General features: G+C 41.1%; 1 protein-coding gene across 6 annotated transcripts in view; it reads right to left on the minus strand.

The window, feature by feature from the left end:
* The window catches only part of LOC121720854 (zinc finger protein 516-like), a 44,207-nt gene extending 39,532 nt beyond the window's left edge, over window positions 1-4,675 (minus strand). The window contains exons 1-2 of one of the 6 annotated variants that reach the window (XM_042107320.1): window positions 4,608-4,674; window positions 2,675-2,806 (exon numbers count right to left, since the gene is read on the minus strand). The gene's annotated coding sequence lies outside the window, so the exon portion shown is untranslated. The other 5 variants (XM_042107321.1, XM_042107323.1, XM_042107326.1 and 2 more) reach the window with 5 other exon arrangements.
* Between the last annotated feature and the right edge of the window lie 1,325 nt (window positions 4,676-6,000).

Genomic DNA, 6,000 nt, shown 5'->3' on the forward strand with positions numbered 1-6,000 from the left:
ACCTAATTAGTAATATAACCCCCTCCCCCCCAAAATCTCCCTCTCATTAAAGCCAATAGCAAGAGAATGATGCAGTGTGATGAGTGGAAAGGCAAAGAGCAGTTTGACTGTGAGAGAGAAGAGGAGGACACATCCTGGTGTCTTTTCCTGTGAGCGTCCTATGGAGAAGGCCTCATCTATAATTGATGTATCGAGCTTGCAGGCTCTCTGAGCTGACTGAGGGAGAGAGGGGCGCTGCCCTTTCACACAGCCATTCACACTGTGCATCTGAAATAAACACCAGAGCCTCCCAAAAAAGTGAACACTCAGCCGCCAGGAGCATCCTGATTACCAATGGGGGAATAAAACAGATTACAGATTAAGCACCAGACTAAGACTACTGGATGGCAGCATCTCCCGTAAGCCAGAAAGCCAAGTTGTAGGAGTTGAAGTGTGTCGCTTGACAAGAACAAACACCTCAGCCACAATTTGCAAGCATTTAGCATTTAGATAACTCCTGATTTATTTCACTTCTATAAGCATGGCATGCTTCGGCAAAAATAACAAGTGATGATTCTCTGATTGACAAACAAATGGAACAACATGAGAATGTCTATCTGAAGTAGTTAACACAGACGTGTTTTTGAGGGCCTGTGGTGACAAACGGAATTTAACACAAATATCCATCTTACACAAAACTATCACTATCTGCCAAGATGCAGCTGTACCACTGCATCTATTGTGAGAAGTGAGAGGCAAAAAAACCAACACATTCACATGGACAACTATGAAGGAAAATGTGTGCCAGTCAAACAGCCTCCTGTTGTTGCATTTCACATGAGACTTGCCAAGCAATGGCAGCATTTATTAAAGCACAACACCAGCAGTCAGGCCTGGGAACACTACAGAATCAGTGGTGAGCAGGGAGACTCTGACGAGGAATGTGAGAACCCATTCAGCGGGTTAAAAATGCATTGCACTCACAACAAAGGCTTGCCTTGTGTTCATTATGGACTTGGGAGACCAATGAAATACTTCCACACTTTGACCAAAACATGAAATTGCTCATTTTTTAACTCCTACACCCCTCCATAAGGGAGCAGGACTGAGGCACCAGACGACATGCTGGATTTAGAGATTATTTGAGGGATGACAATGCCACTTTGGTTAGCATCTACATCTGACTTGCTATGACTCACAATAAAGCAACACCCCATGATCCTGCCAAACGACGTACACCGATAATTTCCATTTCTACTGAAATCTGAGTCATTTAATCCTATTTCCAACATCCCACTGACACCATAAAAGGGCTCCAGTAATGCAACAAAACCTTGTTTCCAACAAGTGAATGTCCATGAAAAGTCAATTTTAATTGATTTTCTTTTGCATGATAACTTGATTAAGGCAATCACTTAGCCTAACAGGCACAAGTCCTCTTGTGATCAAAAAAAAAAGTCACTTAATTTACTTTATCCCCCAAACCGTGTACCTGTTTTTTAAATATTAATTTTTGAGGTGAGTAGCTATGTGCTAATGACATGAATGTACCCACTGTAGCCTATTGTAGAGCGTCTCTTCAGCTCTTAAATGGCATTTGGCTAAATCTAGTAACAAGCCAATGATGAATCTATGATTTATTAGGCTACTTATACCCCTACCTAAAAAAAGTGAACAAAACCTATATAGAAATTCAGTAGTAGGCTCCAATGAAAAGTTTGAAGTTGTAGCAAGACCCAGCAAAAAAAAAAAAACTGAAACATCTGGATTCACCAGCGCCATCAATTTCTCTAAGTGGTCATTTTGTTCCTACTTGGATTAAGCTGTAACCTAGTAGAACAGTAGGTGGCGCAAAATACAACTGTTAAGAATGAACAGTTTCCAAGCCAATTATTTAAATGACTGTGAAGTGGATGTAATGTTTCTTTTTGGTTAAAAAGAGAACGTCTGTGCTCGTTTCATTTCTTATTCTAGATATTCGAATAAAACGACTTGTTCTGTCGATCCTGTTGGTTTGCTCTGTTTTCAATTTCCTATCCAGTCTTTTACTACTGCACACTTAGCTTTAAAATAGACTGCTGGAGTCAGAACATAGCCAACACAATAGGCACTACGAATCTCCGGTCGCATGTTTTGTGTCAATAAATGGTTATCAAAATTCCAATATGCTACATGCACCTTATTTAGGCACTGGCAGTGTTGTACGAGAGTGATGTTAGACTCTACTAACAAGTAACGTTGATCGCCGTCCCATAAGCTAAATACCCTATTCGGTGAGGTGATGATAATCTTGCAGCAGCTTACTAGTTTTAACTTATTTGACGTGTGATTACCTGGAAAACGACGTATGCTGCAAAGACCAATCCATTTTTCATAGGTAACAGTTTTTTAAATAGCTAAGCATCCTAAATAATAACGCGTAAAATATACTCCACCAAATGCATAGTGTGCACATAAGAGCGTTGCAAGAGGAAGTGGATCCAGATAAATGAGAAAACGAAATCTCATCACATCAACTTCCTTACCAGAAGACGTAGCCTGTCAACCATTCCTCTAGAACACCTATCTGAATTCCCAAATCGTAGGAGGTAAAACGATATTGCGTTGTTAAATATAATGTTTATATCGACGTGGCCAATTGCACACGCGTAGCCTCTGTAGACATATCCTTTCAAATTCCTTATGTTTTGCTCACCCTTCTTTCGGCGCCGTATAGACTACAGGTTCCTCTCTCTCTCTCTCGCTCGCTCTCTCTCTCGTTTCACTTGTGCAAAGAATGTAGAGCGCCCGCGTGACGTCTCTCCAACTAAACACGGATGACAACCAGCTCCAGGGTGAAGGGAGAAAAACAAAAAGTTGTTAAAGCAAATCCAAGAAACTGCAGAGTGAATAAACACCCCATCCCACGCCTTCAACACAGCCTACATAAACACAGGAGTGCAATCCATACACAACGCAAAATTATTAAACAGCCAGCCTGATTGCTGTCGTTGTGCTATACGACTGCAACTTTTTGGGATAACCAAAAGGCCTAAACAATGCGTAAAAAATACCCTGCGAACTTACCATAAAGACATTAAATAAGGTTTCCATAATGGGTGAACTAATGAACCCAAACTCGCAGTGGCGCAGACAAAGTGACTTTGAAATGACAATGGTAGCAGGAAATGGGGGAGTTTGGTCTTCTTTTAGGTAAAACCCGTGGCTGCAACTTATCTCCTTTAGAGCAAGGCCTAAACATGTGCACAAATCCAATTTAATCCAATACAGTTCCAGTTAGTTCCAAAACACGCGCGTCATTACCAGAAATTCCATAGCCTGCCTACATCCAAAAATATGTAGCCTAATGTATTAACGCGACTAAACCTATAGGCAATTCGTTGTACGCCGTTGTGAAAGCAAACTATATAAGCCCAGTTTGTGGAAATAAAGAATTGGCTAGCCTTGTCTTGTCTCTGTTTTCACGTCGCTGGGGAAAAATAACTTCCGCTGCTGCATTCTGATCCACAGAGAATTGACCTGCGAACAATAGATGTCTTCTGATAAATCACGTAGCCCGAAACTGTTTGACATTGAGACGGTTTGACACAGCTTTCGTCACCTAGTTGACGAGCAACAAAACCCTTCAATCGACTTCTTAAGGTACATTAAGAGTTAAGACATCACCGACTGACAACACTCTTTTGCTTTTATGCGCCAGCAATGTCGTTCCTATAAAACGTTCACCACGTGTGTTTTTTTTATCAAGTGATTAACCACATCACGTTGTACTTCATGCGCCTTCATTTTCACTATGTCGCCTGATGACAAGACACAATGTTGCCAGTGGGATAAAGGGAAAATCGGGTTTTCAAATGTCGTCATTTGAAACTTAGACAAAATTAGAGGAGGCGACCCCCCTCCCTCCTCCACCCGCATCCAACAGATCCACGTTCCCCCTCCTCCTCACAGTACACATAGGCTACAGACAGTAGTCGCGACCCATCCCCTGCAAAATAAGCACAGATTCTAACTACCCCCACTGCTTAATCTTCCTGAAAGCTGTTTTGAATCTTTGTGTACCTGACGCCAAATAAAGGCAGCACTTCACCAAACAACTTAGGCTATATACGCGATGATAAGCTTAACGATTCGACAGTATACAGCCACCATCCAGTACTTGGGAAATTATCGCTTTCACAATATGCAGAAGAATCACCTTATAAAGGGGTGGTAAGAGCCTACTACTGAGCCTCGTTCAGTAAGAGCCTACAAGTTCTTCACAATGAAACATCTGAAATACAAAACAGCTGACGCAGCACTGTATGAGCTTTTCTTGGCCATTAGTAAACTATTAGCCAACGATCGAACATTTTTCCATATACAGCAGGATTATGTGTATTTGTTAAGATAATGAATTATATAGATTCAAAGGGAGACGAATGGTTTCACTATGACCCATAGTGATTATAGGAAGCATCGCGTTACTGTCTACCGGCAGCCTATCCATTACAATAAAATGAATGAATACAACAAAGTTTATTCAATGCGTATCAAGAACAACGAGTGGTTAATTTTACAAGTGTGTGAATATATCTTCGACGGTATGACATGGCAAAATACACTTAGACAGTTTTCGTTCAACTTACCAAAGTGAATAGCTGCCCAATGCCGAACATCAATCAGGAAAAATTAGGATGGTTCGCGGGGGAAGAGGGCTGAAGGTGAAACCATGCGCTGTGGAGACCTGCACATGATTGAGTGAGCCGCGACCATTGCACCAAAGGGGATCACTAAAAAGTCTTTCCAGACATCCTAAGTGGAATTTCAAGTGATTGGCCCTAAAAACGTTTAGGAAAAGCATTGCAAAAATATGCTGTAAAACGAGTAAGGTTATAAACTGTTTGGGGTAATCTGATGTACTATGTTTACAATTTGTTTTGCGACGCACCTTTCCGTTTCAGTGATTGGTTTGTCCCGTATTAAACAGAGTCGGTTCATGCAACTGAGCTTTCAGAAGTCTTATCGACTCTTCACTAATTGGCGATAAATTTACTCATAATTTTGTTTTCCGTTGGATAGCTTTATGCATGATAGTTTATGATAGGGGGAGGTGGGGTTGTAAAGACGTGCCCCATTATCTTTTGTATTGTTTGTCTAAGTTGGCCCACATAGCCTGTGTTTGTATTGATTACTCTGAAATGGTTTGCCTTTTTCCTACATTGATTTATCATAAATAGGCCTATATGATTAGGATTGCGTAGTAATGTATTTGATAAAACACTAACATGTTTGCCTTAAATACATTGTCATTACTATGTTTACACTGCAATCAACAGTATAAACCATGTATAAACACATTGTGCCAATCCTTCATGAAGCTTGTTGTATAACAAAATAAATGGATATAAAAGGTAGCCTATTATTTAAGCAAGGACAGACACTGTGTCAGCTGAACTCCTCAACTGAAGTGATTTAGAGTAGATTATTGTTTATGGTTTGTTTCTCCAAGCAAAGCTTCCCTACTGTTTGTGAAGGGACAAACCAGATAGGTTTTTGGCAGTTGTAGTGATCCAGTGATCTTAGGCTTTTTCATTTGTTTGTAGACTCTGGAGCTTTGGTTGCTGGGACTCTGCCCCCACATCCCCACCAACCCCCATCTACCTACACACACAAACTCTCTCTCTCTCTCTCACTCACTCACTCACTCACTCACACACACACACACGCAGTTGTTTGTTCAGCTGAATTCAGTCATATCACAGCAACAATTGTGAAGTTGTAGTTACTTTGAGCAGCCCTCTGGCACAGCAGGAGAGTGAGCAAGATGAATGATGACTGCTCGTGCTCACCACCCACACCTGTCTTGTTTATTACCTGAGTCAGTGGCAATAACATAAAAAAGTGAAATGTCTGCGCTCCACAGTTTCAATTTCTTGCTGATGTAAGCACTGGCCCAACTTCCCCCTGAAGGTAATTATAAAGCCCATGTGTCCAATCAGTGAAACTTAAAGGTCTCCATGCAAACAGGTCTGGTCTGGC

Source organism: Alosa sapidissima, chromosome 10 (assembly GCF_018492685.1).
Source record: "Alosa sapidissima isolate fAloSap1 chromosome 10, fAloSap1.pri, whole genome shotgun sequence".
In the NCBI taxonomy this organism is placed as follows: domain Eukaryota; kingdom Metazoa; phylum Chordata; class Actinopteri; order Clupeiformes; family Clupeidae; genus Alosa; species Alosa sapidissima.